Here is a 26584-nt window from a genome sequence, read left to right as displayed (position 1 = left end):
TTTAGAAAATCTGTGCTTCTGTGATCCTGTTGCAGTCATTACCGCCCTCACCTTGTGGGGCGAATGAAGGCTGCTTGGTTCGAAGATATTGTTAAATCTCCAGAAATCTGGATTCCGCTCAGTCGAATCCAATATTAGTACCAGATAACAAATCGACTGTATTTGACCATCAGGTCAATTTGAGCATGCCCATTGACAATAGGGAGAGACATTCCACTGCATACCGAGAGACTTTCAAAATATACTTTTCTTCGTTAAAAAAAGATGAAATGTAGAATACATTTGCCAGTGTTTGCCTGATTTGTGAATCGCAGCAGTACTTAAATGCCAGGGACTGTTCCGTCATTAAATAGTCGCTGAGTCGGCGGGGACGGTCAGAAAACCGGCGGAGCCACGGTGCTCCCACGTCTGGACATAAAGTGAATACAGCAAAAGCCCTCGTAAACCTAATGCATGAGCAATGGGACTTCACTGAGGCTTCAGGGTTTTGCATTTATTGCCTTTGGAATTTGTTGTCGTACTATTAGTTGAATAATGCTGCGAGATTCTGGGCAGCACAGAGGCTACGAGCTGCCTCAGTGCCCCCAATGCTCCTTCCTCCCCTTTGTCTAACGCTTTCATCAGTACAATCCCTCCCTTGAACCCTTTTTGAAGGTAATTTCTCTACAAGTGCGTTGATGTAAGTGAACATTCCCAAGAACTCTGTATACCTCACCATTGGAGAAACTGAGTTGATTATGGTCCTAGTCCCCCAGTTTTTGACCAACTATTTTCACCAGATGTTCCGCGCCCTCTGTAATAAATGCGTGGCTGCTTGGAACATAAGGATCGAGCGGTCATTTAGAAGCAAAGCGATGCATTTGGGAAATTCAGAACGCTTTCTTGTTGCAGTGTTGTTCACCTGTCTGCATGCCCCCCTTTGTGTTTCTGGGAATCTGTTTCCTGATACCTCATTTGGGCGAATTTAGACCCCATGCTCGGTGTTATACTGTTTTTTTTAAATGAAACCATTCGGCGCGACCTTTGCACATTTCTTTCAACTTCGCGGGAAAAGGGCAGTCGTCTTGGCACAACTGTATTTGCTTATTGTTCCTCAAATAGTCTGGAGTTGCCCGGATGCCACTCAGGGTCAGAGTGGGGAACCAAAGTTACTCCTATAATACCTAGAGAGTGAATAATACAACTGCCCTCGACCTCTAACCGGGGGCCGAGTGAAACCATTGACTGGCTCGTTATTTGTAGAGGTACCTTTCTGGAAATATTTTCGCTCCTACCAGTGACGAGCTGGAGTATCACAGTGACTTGCTGTAGCATCTGCACCTTTAAATAGACTCAGCATAAGACTCCCGTTAGAGCGCGTTCCCAAAACGTGGTTCGAAGATATTGTTAAATCTCCAGAAATCTGGATTCCGCTCAGTCGAATCCAATATTAGTACCAGACAACAAACCAACTGTATTTGACCATCAGGTCAATTTGAGCATGCCCATTGACAATAGGGAGAGACATTCCACTGCATACCGAGAGACTTTCAAAATATACTTTTCTTCGTTAAAAAAAGATGAAATGGGGGAGAATACATTTGCCAGTGTTTGCCTGATCTGTGAATCGCAGCAGTATTTAAATGCCAGGGACTGTTCCCTCATTAAATAGTCGCTGACATCTGAGGTAGAACCTGTTGGTTATGAACGGATGCCCACATTTAATTAGAAGTGGACACAAAGGGGAAAATGAAATCGCAATGGACCTGCAATGAGGTTAAATGTGCATATCTAAAGTATGGGGCATCTCTGAGATATTGAGAACTTAATGGTAGAGTATTTAGGCACAGATAAGTAATCACAAATGACTACATTCCGGAATGTAGCTTCTCTACTTTGGTTGGCGTGCGCTTTGTATCTCCATTTGGTCAAGAGCAGTTGTAAAAACAGAAAGAGCTGGAGAAACTCATTATCTCTAACAGCATCAGTGGAGAGAGAATCAAAGTTAATGGTTCGAGTCCAGTATGATTCTTCTTCGGAACTTATGTAGTTTGGTGTTCAGTTCGTGTTCGCTGGTGATATTTCGATTATGTATTTTCTCCTAAAGCAGCCCGAGCCTGCTTGTATGCCAGTGATACAGAGTAACCTTTAGACTGACGGGCGCCTTGGCCCTTGCTATCAGTGTGTCAGTTTTTGTTTGACGATCGTGGACAGAGGTTTAGCAAAACATGTATCGTCCTCTGGATAATCACGTTGCTGTGCGCATCTCGGCTCAATTAATTTATATCTTTTACTTTCTGCGCTGTAATCTCTCCCAGAGATTTCTGACAGACAATAGACAGAATCTTTGCGGAAATTCAGCTATTGAGGGTGATGTTGAGTTTAGATAAAACTCTTATTTGTCAAGTCTCAAAATTACCACGACGCCTACCGTCCGGTTTATGGAATTAGTTTCTCCCTCCGGGATAATATTCTAGTTTGCAAATGGAAAGATTCCAGTAGAGAAGAAAATGAGAGGAGGCCACCTTGGAATATTTGGGATTTCACGTCCCAGGAAGAATGAATCTTGCAGTGTCCTGCAGGAGTTGACGCGCACATAGGGATTCGTAAATGAGGGCACTGAATGTACTCAGGACAGATGCTGTTGAGATTCAGAAGTTGACTTAAAGGCAAATACTACACCATCGTATGAATGTTAAATTGCCTCTGATTTAAAATCAAAACATTCAAGAATTTGCTAAAGCTAATGCAAGTTGCCCTCCATGCCGACAGAAAACTAGAAGCGATACAAATCCGTTCTTTAACTCACGTGATCAAATAAGGGAAGCATTTGGGGTCACCTTTGTTCCAAGTCGGGACTCCGGCCCAATGCTGTTCCTGTTCTCCCTCGTTGAGCACAAGGTTGAAGCAAGAGTCCTGGATTGCTTTGGAGAGGATATCAGAATTCTGCTGTCTATCTGCTTGTTTGGATGACTCGTTCAAAACTCTGATTTTTGCCCTATTGGTTTAAGGGAACCTGTATACAGAGATGTAATTGAACGATTAGAGTTGAGCTTTCACTAAGTTGTATTTTATACGTAGCAACCAACTAGTGTTAGATTGTGTAGCTACTATACAGAGAAAGCCAAGAGGGCTGTTCCTGAAAGACAGACAATTCCGTCTTGAGGCAAAAACGGAAGAAATTTGGTTTAAGCAGCTTTAAATATTTTTAGATATGCATGATATTAACGTTTGAGAAAGGTAAATCGAGAGCTGTACTTGCAGATAAATTATGGCAAATGTCAAAAATAGTAAACTGGTGAAAGATGAATTAAGACAAAGGGCAGGAATTTTGTTTTTTTGGTCAGTGTAATGAACACGTCAACCATCAACTGAGTAGAGGGAACATTTTCTTGAGTCATTCGAGAGCCATTTTGATGCTGTGAGAAGGAGGGAACTGCGGAATTTTATTTATCTGACTGGATGAATTAAAATGGAAGAAATGACTTCCCTGACTTGTACGCTTTGTCATTTCTATATTATTTAATTTCCTGGTATCATGAATTCAGCTTATAGTTTCCCCATATCCAATTTTCTAATATTGAAAATTCCAGGCCTTCACTTATTTATTTTAGATTTCCTGCCTTTCTCCTTACTTTTGTGCTCCTTCTGTCCTGTTGTCACGAGAGAGATGTGATCTCTGAGAAAATCCACACAGAGACAAGCTCATGTGACTTAATGCAAAATCTTCCTCGGGACAAATCATGTGACCTGCCTGTTTTGAGACAGGAACTTAGGTGAATACTTATTCAAAGCAAGGTACACGTTTGTACACCTTAATACAAAAGAGGCTCGCTGCTTCCTGAATTTAAGTACTCACAGCCAGTCAGACCAAAGGACTTTTGGGAACAAGGCCCTCAAACAGGCCTGCTGAGCCCAACGGGGAATGAATACGTTTTTCACGTTAAACACCAAGCAAAATGTAAGTGAGGATGAATTCCCAGTTCAACAAAATGAAGCTTCTGAAGATTTAAAAATCTCCAAAGGATACATTGGTAATGGAACAATTCTGTGTCTTAGGATCCTGCTCCACAGCTACCTGATGAAGGGGCAGCATTCTGAAAGCTAGCACTTCCAAATAAACCTGTTGGACTATAACCTGGTATAGTGTGATTTTTCCACCAACACCAGCACCTCCACATCTCAGTAATGGAAGTCTATTCAATTCAATTATAAGTGAAGGAACAACTTACCAAAGGACACTAGAAAATTCACCTTTGTGGAGCAGAAAGATAAGAATATATCAAAACCAAGGTGAAATGGGGAAAAGGAACTTGAACCTTAAAACAAGACAACATTTCTGCTGAGAATGTGAGACGTAAACTACTAGAGAATGTCTCTATTATAGTGTATTAGATCGCTACTAAATAATTTTTAGTCAGTGCTGATTGCACTGCGTTTGGTACAGTAAAATTCCTAAAACATTAAAACTTACTGTGATCCTTTGAATTGGTCACTGGAAAATAATATCTATTTTTAAAAGTTATCAATCTCAAAAGAGATTGTAACAACAACTTTTTAAATCATAACATGAAATACAAATGCCCAAGCCTTTTCATTGGAGATTTAAAACAAAGCTGCAGCTGCTGGAATCCAAGGGAGACAAGCAGGAAGCTGGAAGAACACAGCAAGCCAGGCAGCATCAGGAAGAAGAGTTATACCTAAAACGTTGACTTCTCCACCCCTAATGCTGCCTGCCTTGTTGTGTTCTTCCAGCCTCCTGCTTGTCTACCAAGGCTTTTCATTGGCTTCTGTAGATTAGATTAGATTACTTTACAGTGTGGAAACAGGCCCTTCGGCCCAACAAGTCCACACAGACCCGCCGAAGCGCAACCCACCCATAACCCTACATTTACCCCTTACCTAACACTACGGACAATTTTAGCATGGCCAATTCACCTGACCTGCACATCTTTGGACTGTGGGAGGAAACCGGAGCACCCGGAGGAAACCCACGCAGACACGGGGAGAATATGCAAACTCCACACAGTCAGTCACCTGAGGCAGGAATTGAACCCGGGTCTCTGGCGCTGTGAGGCAGCAGTGCTAACCACTGTGCCACTGTGCCACCGTGCCGTACTTAAAGCATTTTGATGATCAGTACTTGTCTTTGCCCAGTTTTATAACTGTTAAGGGAATACATTTTAACTGATCAATGGGATATACCATTATATGCTTTTCCTGGATGGAGCTTGCTCAGTTTCCACAGAAATTTAGGTCAATTGAAATAAATGAAAAGTAAATCTGTAAATTGAAATAAGACCACTCATTTTAGATTCACTTTCATTGAAGTTGTGTTTGCTGGCATGCTTTATGGTTAATTTATCTTGTCCAGAGAATAGTTCAATCAGATAAATCAGGAGCTCTTCGATTTGTTGTCTCGCCTTTGACAAATGAATTAATTAAAATTAGTGTATTGATATCTTGGAAATATGTTACTATTTCTACAATGTTGCTGGGTAAAAGTCCTGGAACTCCTACTGTAACAGCTTCCTAGGTCTACCTCATCCACCTTCTCCAGCTACTTACCAAAGCAATGGCTCAAGAAGGCAACGTGCTACCACACTCTCAAGAGCAACTTAGGAATCAGCATAACCGATGGCCCAGCCAGGGCTGGCCAAATCCTATAATTTAATAAATCTTTTAAAATGTATTTTATTCACTCAGTGCATGTATTCATTGCTGGTTATGTAGCTTTAATTGCCCTTCCCTAGTTGCCCTTGAGAAAATATGAGTAAGTTGACTTCTTGAACTGCTGCAGTCCATTTGGTATATGTAAATGCACAATACCGTTACTGTTACATTCATCCAGGCAAATGGAGAGTATTGCATCCTGACTTTTACCTTGTACGTGGTGGACTGGCTTTGGTGAGACAATAGGTGAATTAGTCACTGCCAGATGCCTAGTATCTGATTTCCACATGTAGCCATGACATAAGGTGATTCAGCTCAGTTTCTGGTCAATGATAACACCAAGATATTAATAGTGGAGCAATGCTAATTCAGCATTACTAATGCCATTGAACTTCAAGGGGTAGTGATTAGATTCTCTCTTGCTGAAGATAGTCATTGTATGACACCTGTGTGGTGCAAATGTTCCTTGCCACTTGTCAGCTTAAATCTGGATATGGTCCAGATTTTGCTGAATTTGAAAATGGATTGCTTCAGTATCTGAGAGTTGTGAGCAATCATTATCAAACATTCTGAACTTATTATGTAAGGGAGGTCATAGATAAATCAGCTGAAGATGTTTGGGCCTACAAAGTTAAAAATCACACAACACCAGGTTATTGTCCAACAGGTTTATTTGGAAGCACTAGCTTTCGGAGAACTGCTCCTTCATCAGGTGGTTGTGGAGTAGAAGATCATAAGACACAGAATTTATAGCAAAAGTTTACAGGGTGATGTAACTGATATTATGTATTGAAAAAGACCTGAATTGTTTGTTAGGTCTCTCACTTTTTAAAATGACCATGTTGTTTCAGTTCTTTCACATGTAAATCACAAACCATTTTTAAAAGTTACATTCTCAAGTGAAGTTTAACAATTAGTGTCATGTCAGCCCAGATAACGCATTTAACGTGTAAGCTGCCCTGTGTGAGACTGTCTGTGCCACAATGATCAGACTGATTCTAATCTAAAAAATTTACAGAATCTTACATGGATTCATGCAGCTTATGAAAAAAGTAAATGTAATTCTGCATCTACAAATTCAAATTCATCCCACAAACTTATAGGTGTGTGTGTGTGTGTGTGTAGTGCAATCGGTCACCTGTAGTGTGACACGAACCCAAGGTCCCAATTGAGGCCATCCACAAGGGTACCAAACATGGCCATCAGCCTCTGCTCAGCCAATTTTGTCGTTGCCTGTCGCCTTGGAAGATGGTCACCCGAAGGTCCGAGGTCGAATGTCCAGGACCGTTGAAGTGTCCTCCGACTGGGAGGGAACACTCTTGTCTGTTGATTGCCATGCAGTGTCCATTCATCCATTGCCATAGCCTCTGCTTGGTCTCAAAAACACACATATACACATACACATGCACACATACACATATAAGTTTGTGGGGTGAATTTGTATTGGCAGAATTACATTTTATTTTGCTCAAGAACTGCATAAATCCATCTAAGATTCTGTAAATCCATTTCTTAGATTAGAATCAGTCTGATCATTGTGGCACAGATAGCCTCACACAGGGCACCTCACACCCTCAATGCATTATCTGGGCCAACTTGACACCAATTGTTAAAGTTCACTTGAGAATGCAACTTTAAAAAAAGGTTTGCGATTTACTTATGAAAGAACTGAAACCAACATGGTCATTCTAAAAGATGAGAGACTTACAAACAATCCAGGTCTTTTTCAATACATAATATCAGTTATGTCACACTGTAAACTTTTGTTATAAATATCTGTGTCTTACAATCTTCTACTCCATAATCACCTGATGAAGGCGCAGCGCTCCGAAAGCTAGTGCTGTTGAACTATAATCTGGTGATTTTTAACTTTGTAATCCCCAGTCCAACACCGGCCTTTCCAAATCATGTTTGGGCCTAGCACACATAAGGAACTCTGGAGCTGAGATGACTGACCTTCAATAATCACAACCATTTACCATTAGGTTAGGTATAACTCATGATTTCCCATGATTCCTATTGACTCAAGTCTTGCTCGGATACCTTGATGCCATTCTTGGTCACCTCATCTGAAGAGTTCAGCTTTGTTTTGTTTCACCCAGACTGTAGAAAATGTTTGGTCCTGGTGGAATCCAAACTGAGCATCCATGAGAAGGTTTTTGCTAAGCCAACGTTGCTTTACAGCTGCATTGCTGACACATTTCAACACTTTACTGATGGTTGAAAGTAGACTAATGGGGCAGTAATTACTGGGTTGGATTTATATTAGTCTTGAATACATGACATACCTGGGCAATTTTCCATATTCGCGCTGAAAATGTGTTGCTGGAAAAGCGCAGCAGGTCAGGCAGCATCCCAGGAGCAGGAGAATCGACTTTTCGGCATGAGCCCTTCTTCAGGAATGAGGAAAGACTAATGGGGCAGTAATTACTGGGTTGGATTTATATTAGTCTTGAATACATGACATACCTGGACAATTTTCCATATTGTCAAGTAAATGCCCACTGTTGTAGCTTTACTGAAACAACTTGAGAGACATGCAGAGTGATTTTAGGATCTGTGGGTCAATGCAGTGAAATGAACCAGCTTTTTACTCCTGAATGGCATCTAAGATGCATTTTGGAGATATATAAGCCTGGATATCAGGTGGGAATAGATTGAGCCTGGATATGCCCTGTCTCAATGCAGTTATTATTCCTGCCATGACTATTATCTTACCATTCAGAAAATGCATGGAAATGGTTATTGTACTAAATTCTGTTGGATGACCAGGACAAATAGAACTATTCCTCAACAAAGGGACTTCAATGAGTGTATGTAACGAGAACACTAAACTGCTAGGAAAGCAGCTTGATAGACATGACAGTTCACATATATATGTAAGGATGAGATTTGAAAATTAGTGCCAGTGATATCATTTCATAAGTTCATAATGTTACAAGATATAGGACCAGAATTAGGCCATTCAGCCCCATTGAGTCTGCTCTGCCATTCAATCGTGGCTGATATGCTCCTCACCCCCCCCCCCCCTTTTCCTGCCTTTTCCCCATAATCCTTCAACCCTTCAACCCATTCTCAATTAAATCCTCCTTAAATTTACTCACTGTCCCAGCATCCATTGCACTTTGCGGCAGTGAATTCCACAGATCCACAACCCTTTGGGAAAAGTAGTTTCTCCTCAACTCTGTTTTAAATTTGCTACCCCTTATCCTAAGACTCGACCTCTCATCCTAGATTGCCCCACAAGAGGAGGCGTCCACTGCATGACCAATCTATCCATACCTTTTATCGTCTTGAATACCTTAACCTGATTTCCCCTCATTCTTCTAAATTCCAGAAAGTATAGGCCTAAACTGTTCAATCTCTCTTCGTATGACAAACCCCTTATCTCTGGGATCAGTCTCGTGAACCTCTTCTGAACTGCCTCCAATGCCACTTCACCTTTCCTCAAATAAGGGGACCAAAACTGTGTACAATACTCCAGGTGCGGTCTCACCAATACCTTGTATAGTTGCAACAATACATCCTTACCTTTATATTCTATTTCTTTAACTATAAAAGCCAACACTTTCTTTACTATCTGCTGTGCCTGCATGCTCATTTTCTGTGACTCAAGATCAAGTACACCAAGATCCCTCTGCTGGAGCACTCTGAAGTCTCTCCCATTTAGATAATAGGTGGCCTTCCCATTTTTTTAACCAAAATGCATGATCTCACACTTATCCACATTAAACTCCATCTGCCACATTTTGGCCCACTCTCCTAACCTATCCATTTGTAAGGTTCTTATTTCCTCCTGTCCTATTTTTGTGTCATCCATAAATTTGGCTGTAGAGACTTTATCCCTGTATTCAAGTCATTAATGTAGATTGTAAATAGTTGGGGTCCAAGGACCAAAGCTTGTGATACCCCACTAGTTACTTCTTGCCATTAGAAAAATACCCATTTATCCCCACTGTCTGTCTTCTGTCCATCAGTTAGTCACCTATCCAAGCTAATAAATTATTCTTGGTACCATGTGAATTAACCTTTTGTGTATCACCTTATCAAACACCTTCCAGAAGTCCAGATAAGTTACATTTACAGCATCCCCATTACCCATTTTGCTTGTTACATTCTCAAAGAACTCTCACAAAGTAATCAAGCATGATTTGCTCTTCATAAAACCATGCTGACTTTGATGGATAGCATTTTGAATTTCCAAATGTCCTGATATTGCTTCCTTGATAATTGATTCTAACAATTTCCCAACAACAGATGTTAAACTAACTGGTCTGTAATTTCCCACACATTGCCTCCCACCCTTTTTGAAAAAGAAAATTATGTTAGCATTTCTTCCAATCCATTGGAACCTTTCCCATGTCCAGAGAGTTTTAAATCAGTGACAGTCTCATCTTCTTTCCAGTGTTTGTATTCACATTTACTTGAAAGGTGAAATAAAATGACCAGTCAAGCAAATGTTAGGAATTGTTACTAATTTTCATATCTTAAATATTGAGGACTGGTGTTGTTCAGATTATTTCTGTATTCTGTATTTTTTTAATTAATGGCTAGGCCAGAATTTATTCTTCATCCCTAATTGCCCTTTAACAGACAGGCTTTCTCGGCACATTTCAGAGGGACAATTAAGAGTCAGCCACAATGCTATGCATCTGGACTCACATGTCGGCCAGATCAAATAAAGACAACAGATTTGCTTTCCTTAAAGGTATTAAAGAACTAGATGGATATTGAGAACAATCAAAAATGATTGCATAGTTGCTCCTATTCTAGCTTTTGATTCCAGGTTTTTCAAAGTTTAAATTTCACCATCTGTCCTGATGGAATTTAAATCTAAGCCCGAGAACATTGATTTGATTCTCTGGATTTCTGGTCCAGTGGCATTATGACTATGCCACTATGTAATAAGTTCATTGGGAGACAAATGTTGATGGATGTCAGACTTAAGACATTGGGTGTTTTCTCTATTTAGCATGGGTCTTCCTCTGGATATTTTCATTGTCTCCATCTCTGTATGAGGCCTCATGGAACTATTCAATATGCCAATGTAACATTTAACAATTGAATTTAGCCCTAAATCATATTTTAAAACTTTGTATCTATATATACATCCCGCTTCAATATCCATTGCCAGTCATCACCTCCATGGCTGGGACGTTTATCTGGCACCTCTTTCAGACAGGATCCTATTTGCAAGAAGTAACTGTGTGTCCTGCACTACATAGCACCCTGATGCAATTCTGAATGGCTAATGAGAGACAGTGTGCACACACTGCCTTTTGATAGAGGAGATTTGTCAAAGTGTCAGGTTGGAAGATTTGCAAATTAAGACTGGTGTCTGAATGTAAGTTACCTGTTACAGATGATGATATAATATTGTTATGCTTTATGATTTCTAAATTGTGTAGATGTCTAAAGTGGCTTCCCAATTTAGACATTACATGATATTTAATATTATAGTACAAGTAGGCTGTTTTACAATAATAAACATTGATCTTTATCATCAACAAGTTACTGTAAGTTAATTATGGTATTTAATTGCTCCATAAGATAATAGAAATGTACAGAAAAATGGTGATTATGTAGCTTGCTGTTCTTTTATTCCTACATTTCTTTTCATCCCCAGCTTTATTTCTTCTGCATCCACCAATAAAGAAGATTAAGCTTCAAGTCATTTGTCACTGCACTGCAAAATTCCCAACCAATTTACCTTTGGCTCACAAATCAATTTAACATTTCTGGTGCTAGTAAATTATGCTAAATCACACCCTATTTTCCCTATTTAGTGCCCCTGACCTCAGTAACTATTTTCTTTCATTCTAGTTACTGCCTGGCTAATCCAAGTGATACAGATTTGAAAAGCAATAGCAGACAACTGGTTAACTATTCATCACAGATCTGGCCTGACTAGTTAAATAATATCACCTGCTGTTTTCCATTATGAGGACTGCTAACTATAAAGGATCATCCTGGCATACAGAGGTAACCCCTTGCTTTTTTTCATCACAAATCAACTGAGTAAACAACTTTCATCCTTATACCCAACAATTAATAGAAGGAGGTCATGTACTTTTGTGTCATAATGTTTCTCAGAATGGCAAGCTATTACTAGTGGGGCATTGCAAGGATAAATGCTGGGGCCACAGTTGTTGACAAATGATTTGGAAGTGGAGATCAAATGTAATATTTCCAAATTTGCTAATGACACTAAATGTGGTGGGAATATAAATTGTGAAGAGGATGCAAGGAAGCTTCAGGGGACTTGGATGGACAAAGTGCATGGGCAAAAACATAATAAAGGAACATAATGTGAATAAGTGTGAAATTATCCACTTTGCAGAAAAAAGAGACAAATATGGTTGAAAGGATGAGATGAGTTGATATCCAAAGTGACTTGAGTTTCCTTGTTCATACTAGCTAGCATACTATAGCTAGTATGCAGGTTTAGCAAGAAATTAGGAAGGCAAATGATATGTTGGCCTTCGTTGTGAGGGGATTTTGGATACAGAGGTAAAGTTGAGTGATGCAACCTTGGTGAGGTGGCAGCCTGAGTATTGTGGATAGTTTTGGCTTCCTTATCTAAGAGAGATACATTTGTCATATAAGGAGTGCAACAAAGTGTGTTCAGTTTAGACCCTGGGATGGCAGGCTTGTCTTATGAGGTGACACTGAGAAAACTAGACCTTAGTTCTTCTCAGTTTTGAAGAATGAGAATTGATGAAAATTGTTACAAGTGTGACATGATGGTCATAGATAGGATTATTTTCCTAAATGGTGAATCTGGAACAGTCTAAACTATTGCTGTTTGAACTGGACTGATGTTGCATGTATAGGTCCACTAGAATACCTGAGTGATCTGTTTTGAGTCAAGAAATCTGTATTCCAGTAAGAGCTGTGACATTCAGGAGAAAATATGCTGTGCTCTGTGCTCCTGTGTACAGAATTAGCTGACCTCATGAGACAACGTCCTCACTTGCAAAATGGAACAGTCTCAGAATAAATGGTAAGCTAATTAAAACTGACATGAGAAGGAATTTCTTCATGCAGAAGGTGGAGTTTCTTTGGAATTCTCTACCTGAAACAATCATAGAAGCCCAATTGATGGGAATGTTCAAGTTGGAAATCGATATATTTCTGGATATTAATGATATCTATAACATTGGAAAGTACTGTTGAAGGAGATGGTCAGCCGTGATCCACTTGAATGTTTGAATTCTTTTTCCATGCAATTTTATATTTAAAACCCTGCATTTAGGATTGCACAATTTCCACTGTCCAGAAACATCTATTTTCAAAGTTATAAATTACATGATGAGCTGAATGGCCTTTACCTTCTCTTGTATTCCCATGTACCACTTGAATATTCTTTTTTCATGCAATTCTATATTTAAAACCCTCCATTTAGCTTTGCATCCCTGCCACTTTACAGAAACAGCTCTTTTCAAAGCTACGAATAATGTGATGAGCTGAATGGCCTTTGCCCGCTCCTATATTCCAATGTACAATATCCACCCAGCCAAATGTTCTTAATACATAACACTACTTTGTTCCAGATTTGATCTGATTCTATACCTTGCTCTTTTTGAGTTAACATTGTTTATGAGGTCTTTATGCTCCTACCTGGTAGTCACTTGAAGCATGGAATGCACCCTATGGCAAACAACATGGAGTCTTTTTACATAAGAAGGCTATTGCACATGTAATGGTTGAGCGGGTGATTTTCCTGTCACTACCAGCTGCCATACAGACTTTGGGAGAAAGTGACGACTGCAGATGCTGGAGATCAGAGCTTAAAATGTGTTGCTGGAAAAGCACAGCAGGTCAAGCAGCATCAAAGGAACAGGAGAATCGATGTTCCTGAAGAAGGGCTTATGCCCGAAACGTTGATTTTCCTGTTCCTTTGATGCTGCCTGAACTGCTGCGTTTTTCCAGCAACACATTTTTAAGCCATACAGACATTGAAAGGTATTGTTGTGGATAATCTGTTTGACTATGTTGTGAATGCAACTTCCATGCCTGTCAAATTCTGGACTGGAACTCAAGCCTGAAACTTCTAACTTATTGATAAAGGTGCTACCACTTCACCACAAGATCTGCTTCCTGCTTCTTCAAACCTATTCTGTCCAAGCTGTTGGTCACCCAGGTTACTGTCATTGGCCCATGCCAGCTATATTATAAATGATGCATCCTCACTAGACTTTTACCCTCTCCTTTTCAAATTCTCCATAGTTATCCTTCTCAAAGAAAGGGTATCTGACTGCTGTGCTCTTGTAAACTGCTGTTCCGGCTACACCCTCCATACATACTTCACAGTCCTTGAATACACTGTAGTCTTCCAAATTGGAGCTCACTTTCTTCAAATTCCTCATTATAAACTCTCCATTACATTTGCACTTATGCTACAATACAGACATGACGTTTTTGAAAATGTCACAAATGGCATTTAAAATTATTGACCTTAATAAACTATTTTTCCTTGTCCTTCTCAGTCTATGTACAGACTTTAATCCACCTGACCTCATTATCCTTCTTCAAAACCTGTCCTCCATTATCCAGGCAATACCCAATGTCTGATTCCCAATTTAGTTGTTCAATCAAAATTCGGGGGTGCGGAGAGGTGGGGTGGGGGGGGGGAGGCGGGGTGGAGTGGGAGCACTTATTTTATTACTCCCACAGCATTGCATCTCCAAAAGAACAATCCTTAGATTGTTCAATTTCTCATTTGCACGCTGCACTTCAATAACATCATCCAAAAATGCACAAAGTTCTACACGAACAATACTGTGTACTTAAAATGGCCTCGCTAGATTTTTCTCTCATATCTGATTTGACACTTTACTAATCTTGACCTCTAATACAGGATGAGGAGAAATACTTAATAACTGCGAAGACTGAAGACATTGCCTTCAGTTCATGCTGCAATCTCCATCCCCTGGCCACTGTTTCCATCAACGGGAACTGTCTGAAGCTGAGTCAGACTATTCATAATCTTGGTATTGTCTTTTACACTGAGATGAACTTTAAACCACGCACCCACCTCTCTAATGCTGCCATTTTTCACCTTTGTAACTTTGCCAAGTGCAAACCTGTCTTGAGCATCTAAATTATTCCAGAGACAGAAACAGGCTAGGCAGACAACTTCGTCTAACCTTTTTTCTCTCTCTGTCTCTGGGCTTCCTAGTTAAAAATCACACAACACCAGGTTATAGTCCAACAGGTTTATTTGGAAGTCCTAGATTTCGGAGTGCTGCTTCTTCATCAGGAACCACCTGATAAAGGAGCAGCGCTCCGAAAGCTAGTGCTTCCAAATAAACCTGTTGGACTATAACCTGGTGTTGTGTGATTTTTAACTTTGTACCCCCCCGAGTCTAACACCGGCTCTCCAAATCTGGGCTTCCTGTCCATCTATCCACTCACTCTTTTCCTATCCCACCCACTGTCATCAGCATAAATATTTCTTTCTGCTCGATGCTATCAGTTCTGAAGAAGAGTCACTGGATTCAAAGTGTAACTCTGTTTTCTCTCAATTGATGCTGCCAGACCTGCTGAGTTTCTCCAGCAAATTCTGTATTTGTTTCATATTTCCAGCACCTACAGTTCTCTGTTTTATTTCATTTTTCAACTAATTGCCTCCAGTGTCTTGTATTGATAACCATTTGTGTGAAGAACTTCATGTCAAGCTAAATGTACGTATCTCTTGGTTGAACCTGTGCTCTTTTATTTCGCCAAATGTTGCCGTTTAGTTGGAATAGTCTTCCAGATTTATCTTTCCTGTCCTGCACACTATCATTACATCTTGTTTTGAAGATGGAAAAAAAGTATTTTTCCAGTCTGTCCTCCCAGTTCAGACCAGTGACATGAAGGTTTTATTTTCTGTAACATCCTCAATGTCAATCCAACGCATGAGTAATCAATACATGACCCTGAAAATCTATGTTTTCAAGATGGAGCCTTCTGATATGTGTCTTGCTGACTTAGGTACGTAGTTTGGCACTCCGTTTTTAACTCTTGCTTCTCTCTAAATGACATATCACGTATTATGTTTACGTGCAGCCTCTAGAATTTTTCTCACTTCAGATTTAGCTGTTTCTGCTAAATGTTTGAAATATTGCATCCAATTTTCTTCCAACAGTCAATGTTTTAAATTTAAAGCACATTAAAACACATTTATTTGCCCCATTCATGTATGTCATCAGACATGTTGCATGCTCCTGGGGCAGCTCCATAGGATGAATAATGATTATAATTATAGTTTGAGAATTGCTGTGAGGTCATTCATATCAGGAAATTTTGATTGGTTGGCAAATTTGCATTCTCAGTTTGGATTTTCTTGCTGTTAATAAGCAATCTGACTGGTTTCCAATAATTTGCTCCTGTGTTATGTGTAGCTGATCTGAACATGACACTGAGAAAATATACATATACCAATACCATAAAAAATGCACAATGTACAGTTTATTTCTATAAATGAAGTGGGAATATGTTGGGCTGAACATTAAACACATGAATTCATTTAAAGGATTCACAGGCATTGCAGAATCAATTTCAATATTCCTGATTAGACTGCATAGTTTGATGAAGCTAAAGCAGCACCAGAATTTGTTGGGAATTACAAATGAAAGCGAGCTATTCACAAAGAAACAGCAATACAGATTGGTTGTGCTGAATCACTCTTTTGCCTGAGGTTACTTGTACATGGAAATTTATGTGATGCACAGTTTCTTAGGAGAGACTATAATAACCAATAAGCTTTTATATAAAATGACCAATTTTAAAGGGCTAATTGAATTGAAATACGAATGAAACACATTGGATTAGTTTATCAAGGCATTTCTAGAAGGTAAATAATGTCTCTGAAGAAGTATATAGTCTATAGTCAGATATGCAAAATCTAAGGTGACTTTTTTTTAGTTCACAAAGCTTCTCTGAGTGAGATTAGTAAAGTAGCACTAGTTATGTGGAACAATGGGATGTTTATGTTTTGAACTGGGGATTCAAACGCAGCTCTCAGCGCAAACAGGCTAAGTATGTAACCCATTGTGTCATCCAGTAAATAGTGTTCCATGATTTGCAAAATACAATGGAATTAATCTTTACATAAAATGAAGTATAGATATGTTGGCTGAGGCAACGTGAAGTTAAGCAGAAAGCGGCCACTGTGCACATCATGAAGGGCATTGTTAAGTGGGTCGAATCGACAATTTCTGTGCTGTAAGTACAACAAAATGTAAGGATATTATTGTAACCTTAATGTTACGCTGCTCCATCTATACCATTTACATGAAACTTTGAACTCAGCTAACATTTCTTTCACAAGAACCGGTTTAGTTGAGTCTATAATCATGGAGGTGGGCATGAAATAGCGGGAGTGGGGAGCAGGATGATGCCAATGGCGCAAGTTCTGCCATTGCTGCGGTAGTTCATGGGAGCCAGTCGCCTCCTCTTGCCCTGTTGTTATTGAGTAATGCCCCCCGAGCCATGTGGTGTGTCTCTCTACTGGTGTACCGTGACAATGACCAATTATTTACTGTTCATCAGTCATCTATGAATGTAGGAATTTCATACCTTGCCAGTTGAATTATTTTTGCGAGGTAAAAGCTGGGGGTGTGTCTGTGGGTGTATAGAGGAGAGGGGATGTGGGAAGAGCGGAGAGGGATGTAAGAAACGGAGCTAACGTCTGAGCCTTGGCAAATAAGAAGTAAGAACAAAACTGACCTTCTTACAAATGGCAACAGCATGTTTATGGCGAACTACAGTTATGAATATCTTTCTGTGTCTCATGGGAAAGCGGATTGCACACTTCTGTCCATCTCTTTACCAGCCCCTGATACATGTTAATGGTGCGTCTTTTCATTCGGGCACATTTGATTTGATAAACTTCCAGGAAGAGGCTCGGCTGATGGAAAGGTGTTAAACCCCCAAGTGAGAACGTTTTATTTGTCAGAAGCAACTTTTGATCCACTCTGTCGCATTTGAATCTTTTTTTTTCAAAGCTGGATTTGGAAAGGGCACAAGGTGGGTAATAATCGCTTTCTTTTGCTGTTTGTGAAGTCACCGACAGCAAAAAGAAAACGAACTTAAGTCGGTCTTCATGGAATCTTTGCTGTTGAGCTGGCAAACCGTCTCCTTCCCCTTTAGGGACAATTGCTGCAGCTGCTGCAATCTGTACTGAAAACAATCATGTTCTCTCCGTGGATGCTGGCTGACCCGCAGTGATCTGCAGCATTTTTATTTGCTTTCGGCCTCCTTCCCATTGTCTTTTTTTTTGCCCATTGAATTTCCCAGATCGCTACTATAGCGAAATTAAAACTTCCTGTACAATTGTATTATTTTGCCCGACAGAGTTTGCTACCCCTGAATCTGCAGAGATTGGAATTTCAAATCTTTGGGCGCAGGAATGCTTTGAACAGGTTTCCTGTTGACCTGGAATCACCTGTGAATTTACCGCTGTTTCTCGTGTTATTCCAGGGAACAGATCCAAACAACTGACGCCAGTAACGTGAAAACTGGTTTGTTAAAAGCAGCGTGATTTCAAATGAACCAGGTCTGAAACAAAAGCAGAAAGCGCTCGAGAAACTCAGCGGGTCTGACAGCATCTGTGGATCTTGCATGACTTTCTTCAGAGCGGGCAGTGTTGCTCAATTTCCAGGTGTTTAGAGAGGGATGGGGTGGATGCAGAGGTGACGAGACCAGTGACGTAATTTAAATGTCTGCACAAAATTGTCTCGAAATTTTCATCTATTAAGTAATCGGCCGGTTTTGTCCTTTGGTTTGTACGGAGATGCTCGACTTTATTTAAGTAGTTTAATGAGAAATGTTTGTTGAACCGGGAACCTTGTTGCGGTGACGTGATTCTGGCTTCAAGTGTTTGAGCAGCGGAAGGATGGCCGCATAGATAGTCTCATAGATAGATATTTCTAATGAAGGGCTTTTGCCCGAAAGGTCGATTTTCCTGCTCCTCTGATGCTGCCTGACCTGCTGTGCTTCTCGAGCACCACTCTAATCTTGACTCTAATCTCCAGCATCTGCACTTTCACCTCATAGATAGATACCCACATTGACTACCGCCCATATTAGCTAAACACAGGAATGGGACCTTAATAGTTTTGCAGAGAATCAGCAGAAGTTGTTTTAATGTCGTAGAAGCCTTTCACACAGCTTTGTTCTGACGGAGACAACATCTATTCCTTTCCGTAGAATGAACCACAAATCGCTGCCCGCGATTGCAAGGCTTCGACATAGGATTAGCAGCATAATTGGCACTGACCCCTCCAACAGGAGATATTGATCAATAATCTTTGGGAAGTGTTGTTCTGTGCATAATTTTATGCGCTAACTGCCAAAAAGGTATACCATTTGTCATTTCTAAATCAAATGGTGCCCACGATTACTATAATTCGCAATTCATAAAACTGGCACGAAATACAATCTTAAGCAATTTTATGACTGCAAACTCTCGTTTTCACACACAAAAAAACGGGGAAACAGATTGCTCCGAACTCCCAGTGTCGATAAATTGGGCGATTGTGAAGGCGATTTGTCGAAATACATCGTTCAATTAATTTTGCATTGTGCGGTTATAGAATCGATAGCTGGGTTGGTTATAATTGCTTTCACAAATAAATATTTGGACAACGTCAGAATGTAAGACCAAGACTCGACCGATATGGCTAACTTGTCTCGAACAACACAAGTCAAACATGTCAAATTCCGCGCTAAATTATTTGTTTGCCGTGCAGGTTAGTATGTTGGCGTTTGCCCAGTTCCCCAAAGCTACATTGACTCAAATTACCCATGTGATTCAATCTGTTTTTTTTTTCGATAATAATTGTGGATTCGTAGAAAAGAAAGCAAGTCAGGATGTGCAGTGAAATTAATCTCCAGTAAATATCCAATGCGGTCCAGTCAGGGTCACAATACATCCAGAGCAAATCTAATATCCAAAATATTAACGTTCACCTTATGGTGACCTTACCTCATTAAAATCTCAGTCCCGCGGTTTATAAACAATCATTGAAATAGCTCCCATCACGATCTCAGGACGTCCCAGCACATTTCTACGGTCAATGAAGTACTTCCGAAATGTAATTACTGCACAAGGTCCCATCGAAAAGCAGTATTGTATGAGTCAGACATCCTTACAATGATATAGATTTACCGAATTGTTTGTAGAAATTTAACTACATCTCTTTCGGTTTGTAATTGTCATTGCAACACCAACTTGTTGAATTGCCACTTGTAGAAGGAAAGGTCCCATTTGGAAAGAGAAGGAGTTTAATTGATGCAGCTAAAAATGTTACATTGATGGTTGATTTTATATTGCTGCAATGCCAGTGACAGGTAGTGTTTCCATTCACAATGAAAAAAGAATCTTACGAATGCTTTCTTTCAAACTTTAAAGAGAACTAAGCACCAGAGACGCAATGAATTCTCAGTATCTAAAAAAAACTTAGTTGTACACTCTACCGACTAATGTTGAGATACATCACTGAAACAATAGTCAAAGCCATCAATCACAAAGCAGAAAATGTTGTTAATTTTAATTCATTTTCGTTTATAAATCCATTGCTTATTAACATCACGAATCAGCTCCACTTATAGTATTTGCTGAGAACAATAATGATGCAGTCCTCTCTCTCAAACACACACACACATACTTATCATTAAGAATTGACGTTTCAAACCTGAACCGAGTATTGGCAGGTCTCTAGCTTTCCATCCTTTAACTATAGTTGAGATGTTCATTCTTGAAGTATACACTTTCACAGAATTGCAGAAATTCTGCAATTAGGCCTTGCTATTTCGAATCGAGAAAGTTGTGAATATTCTTATTTACCACTCAATGGCCAATACTATAACTTCAAAATTTGTTAAGTGGTCGCGAATTAATCAAAGATCTTTCCCAATTTAATAAAAGAACGTATTTCGGTCGAAACCACCACTTGATGGAACACGGAACGCAGCAAATTTTCTTCTGATTTTTTTTCACGAAGATGAAAGAATGTGATTAAACTGAATAAATTTAAAAGAGAAAAGGGCTGCTTTTGTTTGTACATTGGTCAGTTCAGACCCTTACAGTTGGTCTGTAACTCTGTGATACGCTAGTAAATGTATTTGCACCAACATTCACGGGGGCGAAGAATACACTGAAAGCAAATGAGCGCAATGTATTCAGTTCTATTTGAGAATCTTAGCAGACATTTGGAAAGTGTTTCATCCCTTCTTTGCAAAAGTTCTATATTCTGCGAATGCTTCAGATTATTCGCATTTTTGGTGCATACATGCGCTGCTAACAAAATATTTAAACCATTTCTGCCACCAGCTAAATCCGTAATTTGTTATATTGTTAGGAATCATTGAATGTTGTTAAGTTTGACCACTAAACTTCAATTTTCACCGCGATGCCAAATGCATCGATTGGGTAGTACGTATTGAAAATGTACCTCTCAACAGTTTTGCAAAATCATCACTTGTATGTTGCAATTGTATGTTGCATTTGATCAATGTAGTACTAAAGCAAGATAATACTAGGTTACAAGGTTATATTAATTCATTTTTAAAAATAACATCGCAGATTCCCCATAGATTATATTGCCTCCTTTGAGTTCGGATTTGCAAGTGTGTATAATATATTTGTGTTCAACAGGAACAGATTAACTTTCCCAGAGAGTACTTGCATCTTTTTCACCGATATAATCACTTCGTCATTCAAATTGCAGACTTAGAGTTGCACGTTATTAGAACGACCTCTGACTTTAGCGAGCGGCCAGCGTTAAGATGCAGAACTGGATAGAATGGGTAAAACATGTGTTTGCTTCTCTGTCTTAACTCGGGGCTGAAGAATTGTAGCGACATAGCCGTTCCGTAAAATGGAGCTAAAAGTCATGATTAATAACACACCACTTGGCGCCAACAACAGGCCGTGTTAAAGATACATGCCTTTAATCCTCTATTGAGAGAGAACAGAGATCGCAAAGGCTAAGCGAAATGTTCCTTCGCCTGATGTCTCCAACAGTTTTGCAGTACTTTTCATCTTTGCAGCGTTTCCTGTTAACTCGTAAACCTTTGATTGATAGGGAACTGATTAACCTGCCTGGGGTTACACATGTATACCTGCTGTACAAGTGATCTATAAAACAAAAGGAAGGTTTTAGCAGGATATTTGTTTGGGTCTTTGGTTATTTTCTATGCAAAAATTCCGAATACGTTTCAAACAATAGAAAGATACATTTACAGAAACGTGATTTTTCCGGTTATTGAGGGACTAATTTCTTGAGGTTATTTCTAATTTTAGAAGTTCGAAGTTATTAAACCTCAGTATTTTCTGCGGTAAACGATATTAAACAAGGATTTTCTACTTCATTGATTCCACGGTGTTCTCCACGCAAATGATTTATAATTGGTTCCCTCTCTATCTATAAATGCTTCTTATTTGTTTCTCTGTTAGGTGGTCGTATTGACTATATAATATTAATTTTATTTAAATAACCCCAGTCTGCCAACCTAATCCGCTGGAAGCGTGTTTATGTCTACGTAATCCTGAAGTGGGAGTGTTATAATTGAACAACTGCATCCAAATAAATGGCGTTCAATGCTTTTTAATCGCGTTGTCTTGGCCCTGTGCTGAGAAATGGTGCAGCCATTCACTTAAACTTTGAGCATAAGTACACTGCCTTCCAGATTCCTGGCCCAACTTGCTGTGATAGTTATATTTGTAAGGTCTGAGATGTTATTCGTCGTATATCAAGGATTATTTCTTATTTGCAGTGTTGCCACCAATCTACAAACAAAATCTCTGAAATGTTCATGTCTACGCAGATTCATTTAAATTGGCCACAAGCATCTTTGGAAGCGATGAATGAATTAATGTAACGTATTATGGTTTTTTTTGCTTTGTAAAGTGCATTGCCATTTAATGACATAGCATCCACTTTACTACTGATGTCAACAGTTGACTCGTTAACATCTATTGTACCGTATCAATTAGACATTGAATAAAGACTCAAATAACATACTGCATTAATATTTACGGAAAGCTCGATATAATAAGTAAATAGCGTATTGATGCAATCAGCAATTTCCCTTCCGAAAGTCGCAGTAAAATACTTTAACAGTCAAAATTAAAATATCGTCAAATTCATTTCACATTTCTGTCACCATACACGGCTCATCATGCAATGTCTATTATAGACTTGGTGTGACGGCAGAGATTGAACTATTCTTATAAAAACGTGTTCAACTTAATGTAACATAAGCAAAGTTCCAGATTTATCTACGCGAGTATCCCTTCAAATAATAAGCTACTTAGAAGATAAAACAATGTTAATTTGGATACTTGTATGTTGCAATTTTAATCATGTCGGTAGCCAGGCTGATAATAAAATACCTGGTGAATATTTAAGAAACGCTCATTTATAGCAAGGGGTGATAACATTGCATTTGGTCATTTACAGATGCACTTCTAAACAGTTTGTGTAAACTTATGCATTTCTAAACAGTCGAGAAATCCTACATAAAAGTAATAATCAACTGAATTGGCTGATTTCTGAGAGTTTCTTGTTAGTTTTATTGTGAACTAGGATGCCCGGATTACAATACAATTTATGGAGCTTTTGAACCCCAGAAATTTTACCTATTTCCCCACTGCTATTAAAATCGTGTGAATGATGGTTTTTAGATTTTCACTCCACCTCACATTGACCTGCTATAACCTGCATTACAGTGACAAGTGTTCCAAGAGGCATTGATGCAAAAGTACAATTGATAGTTTTGCATTATTCATCGTGTGATGCTCTTAAAGAATAAAACCACTTGACTGTACAATAATGTAACAGTACTTTGAGTTTATTGCACTTCATGAAGTCGTTATTGAAACTGCGTTTGATATGAAATGAGAGATCTTTCAAATTCGTTCTGTTTTGTTCCAGTTTCGGAATGTTATTTCGATAACAAATGTGTCAGAACAAACAATTTTATTAAAGGAACATCCAAGTTAAAGGGGCCGGGGAAACGTACAAAATTATTGAAGAATAAATACTCATGTACTCCCGTTTTTACACGATTCATCCTTGTTTTTAAAACATACACAGAGACATGACTAGCGACACAAACTCTACCTGTATTGGATTGAAATGGGTGACTGCGCGTTGTTGTCAATAATAACCGGATCGGCATCCCGTGGTGCTATTTGTAGTCAAAACAACACGCTAGTAAACTATAACTCCGCCTGTTTCTGAAAAATTATTGGCATGAGATGAAAAAAAACCTGCAGTCTCACGCTATTTTGCATAGCTCGTGAATGTAAATTATACTTAATTTCCACTTTCAGAATTGTTAAGTTTATCCGACGTCTGGACGTGTTTAACAGATATCATGTGGCAAATATTAATTTAGCCGCAGATGCAATCATGTAATTTGAATAATAAAACACTATTTTACCTCAGTTACAGAGACCGATTCTTATTCATATTCACACAATCCTGGCACGCATATCTTTCTCTCACTCTCTAAATCGTTGTGGCTTTTAAATGTAATTAACTAATTGTGGAACAATACCAAAAATAAGTCTTCTCAAAAAGGCACTATTATGAGGTTTACGTTAACAAGAAGTAACTACATTTTGTTTGGAAACATAAGCATTACACACCAGTTCGGCTTCACTCACCTCAAATACTTGCCAAACACGACAATATTATTTCCTTAAATGTGGAACCTTTAGGCCTCTCATGCTCTTTATCATCCTCTCTGTAATCTACACACTTGCTTTGCGTTTGTATTATAGTATTATTGTTATATGTGCCAGGAGCACGACGTCATTAGAAAACGTCTTAACTTTTTTAAAAACAATTTGACTCAAGAATTGGGTTGTGTTGGAGAGGATTAGATTGTTGTTATCACTCGCAATAATTGGTCCCTCGCCTTTACCGTTTGATGCCAGTGAACCAAAAGGTTATCAATTCCTAAAGTATAACTAATGCTTGTCACCGAAGTGTCTGGACATTCATTTGACAAGATTTCGACTAAGAGCAGAAATCTAACAGGCGATTAAATACAAAATGCAGATTGGTCACTTTAACTGTGGCTAACCTTGAATTGTTACAATTCTGGAGGCACTCTAAGCATTCTGGGATTGGAAAACTTGCTCTAAAATACAACGGTTGAACCCCAGCAGTTTTGTAGGTATTTCATTCACATTAGCAGGAATGAACTGGATTCAGGTTCATCTTCCACTTCGGTTGCGGTCAACCCAAGGAGCCGAGTTGCGTGACGGTGACGTTGGCGAGTACTATAGGTGAATAGCTGATGGATAACGCGGATATTCTCGCGGTATTCTTTATCTGCGGTATTGGCGTGTGACCAGTCATCAACTCTGTCTGTGGGTTCGTTGAAGACGTTGAACCGGTTCAATAGGAGAGTTACTTGGCGTCGTCGGTACAACTGGGCCGAGATTTCCTCGAAATTAAATTAACCCTTTTAAAAAAGAGATCTACAAGCTTGAGTCCAACAGGAGGAAATTCGGTTGCTTTATTTCATACCATTCAGAAACCCTGCACCTTGTCGGTAGGTACAACAGATCTTAATTACTTCGTTACTGATGTAATCAGGAATTTTAAAATCGGTTTAACGAATTTTAAACATGGGTTTTCATTTGTTATACTCCAGGATTTTCAGGTCCAGTTTAAAATCCATCTGCTATGAATACCTACTTGTTTTCACTGTAAAAAAAGAAGCATTGGCATTTAGTTAGACCTGCTGAAATTGGATATCATACCTATCCTATACTGATATATTTGAACCATAACTACCCTAAACCATACAATGTTTGGTGAATAGGCAGAATTTCTGCCTTCGGCTAGAATAATACCTTGATTGCCTCAACGTTAAAGGTACTAATGAGATAAAAACTCGGGATAAGAAAAGGCAACTTAAATAGCACTGTTTGAATAATGACAATTATTGATCATTATTTATGCATATTTTACTTATACCAAGTCTGCCTGAACAAAACGTGGGGTAGTTTCCATTTGCTCTGCTTGCATTCAAAGAGGCGAGTTTTAATTATTAGAGGGGATGTTCGGCATTTTTACTGGTAGTCAACTGCTATCAACTTCACAGCAATATGACATAATGTGTAATGCATACAACAATGATTCTGTCCTAGAGTGATGTGTGTTTTGATCTGATGAGGATTACTGATGAGGATCACTGATCAGGATTAAGGTTTAGAAATTAAAAGTGCATCATTCCGTACATTTTACAGAGATATGAATGACTACGACTCAAAACAAATGTATTTCCAAATGCCACCGAGGTCTGTGTAAGATATTTAGAAGTGAAATCGATTTGGTAGGGATTGGGAATGATCAGCCTTCACTGAAAGGACAGTGTGCCTTATCAAAATGCAATGCCTAATCTGGTTCGCTTCAGAGTGCAGAATTCGACAGCGCGCCGTTTAGCAGACTCTCGACGACACTCTAAACATGATCTTTTAAAAATAAAGCGAAAATAATAGTGCAGACTCGAGTGGCGTTGGCTTGTTTTAATCAAAGTCGTGTGCAAGTATTTCAATCGGAGCGCCGCGGGTAATCTCGTCCAGAATCCGCTAACATCGAGCATTGTCTCTTGATATTCAAATCGCAAGAAATAACCTCTTTACTGTATACAATTCTTCCCCTGACAAATACAAACACACACCCGCGAACGCACACAAGCAGTCGGTACTGTATCTCAATACTCGCTCCTTCACTCAGCCTTGCTACTTTGTTGATTTCTGTCTTCCCCATCTGGATAATGCCATGCTAAACTTATCTGTAGCCTGAAAGGGGAGTCGTATTAGTATTGCACTGGTGTCCGTGAAGTTTTATTTGAAGTGATCTCCTGTTCTGCAAGGTTATTTTTCCTCGTTGTTGAGGGGTTTGAATAGTGGTTGCGG

At 39.2% G+C, this 26584-nt stretch overlaps 1 protein-coding gene across 2 annotated transcripts in view; it reads left to right on the top strand.

The window, feature by feature from the left end:
* Window positions 1-26584, top strand: part of tbx5b (T-box transcription factor 5b) — a 46669-nt gene that overhangs the window by 523 nt on the left and 19562 nt on the right. The window contains exon 1 of one of the 2 annotated variants that reach the window (XM_043715854.1): window positions 24994-25212. The exons of the other annotated variant lie outside the window; for it this stretch is intronic. The gene's annotated coding sequence lies outside the window, so the exon portion shown is untranslated. Of the gene's footprint in view, window positions 1-24993; window positions 25213-26584 lie in introns of those variants that run through there. 2 annotated transcript variants of the gene reach the window in all.

The sequence above is a fragment of the Chiloscyllium plagiosum genome, chromosome 25, assembly GCF_004010195.1.
Source record: "Chiloscyllium plagiosum isolate BGI_BamShark_2017 chromosome 25, ASM401019v2, whole genome shotgun sequence".
NCBI classification, from domain to species: Eukaryota; Metazoa; Chordata; class Chondrichthyes; order Orectolobiformes; family Hemiscylliidae; genus Chiloscyllium; species Chiloscyllium plagiosum.
This window is presented reverse-complemented; position numbering and strand designations above follow the sequence as displayed.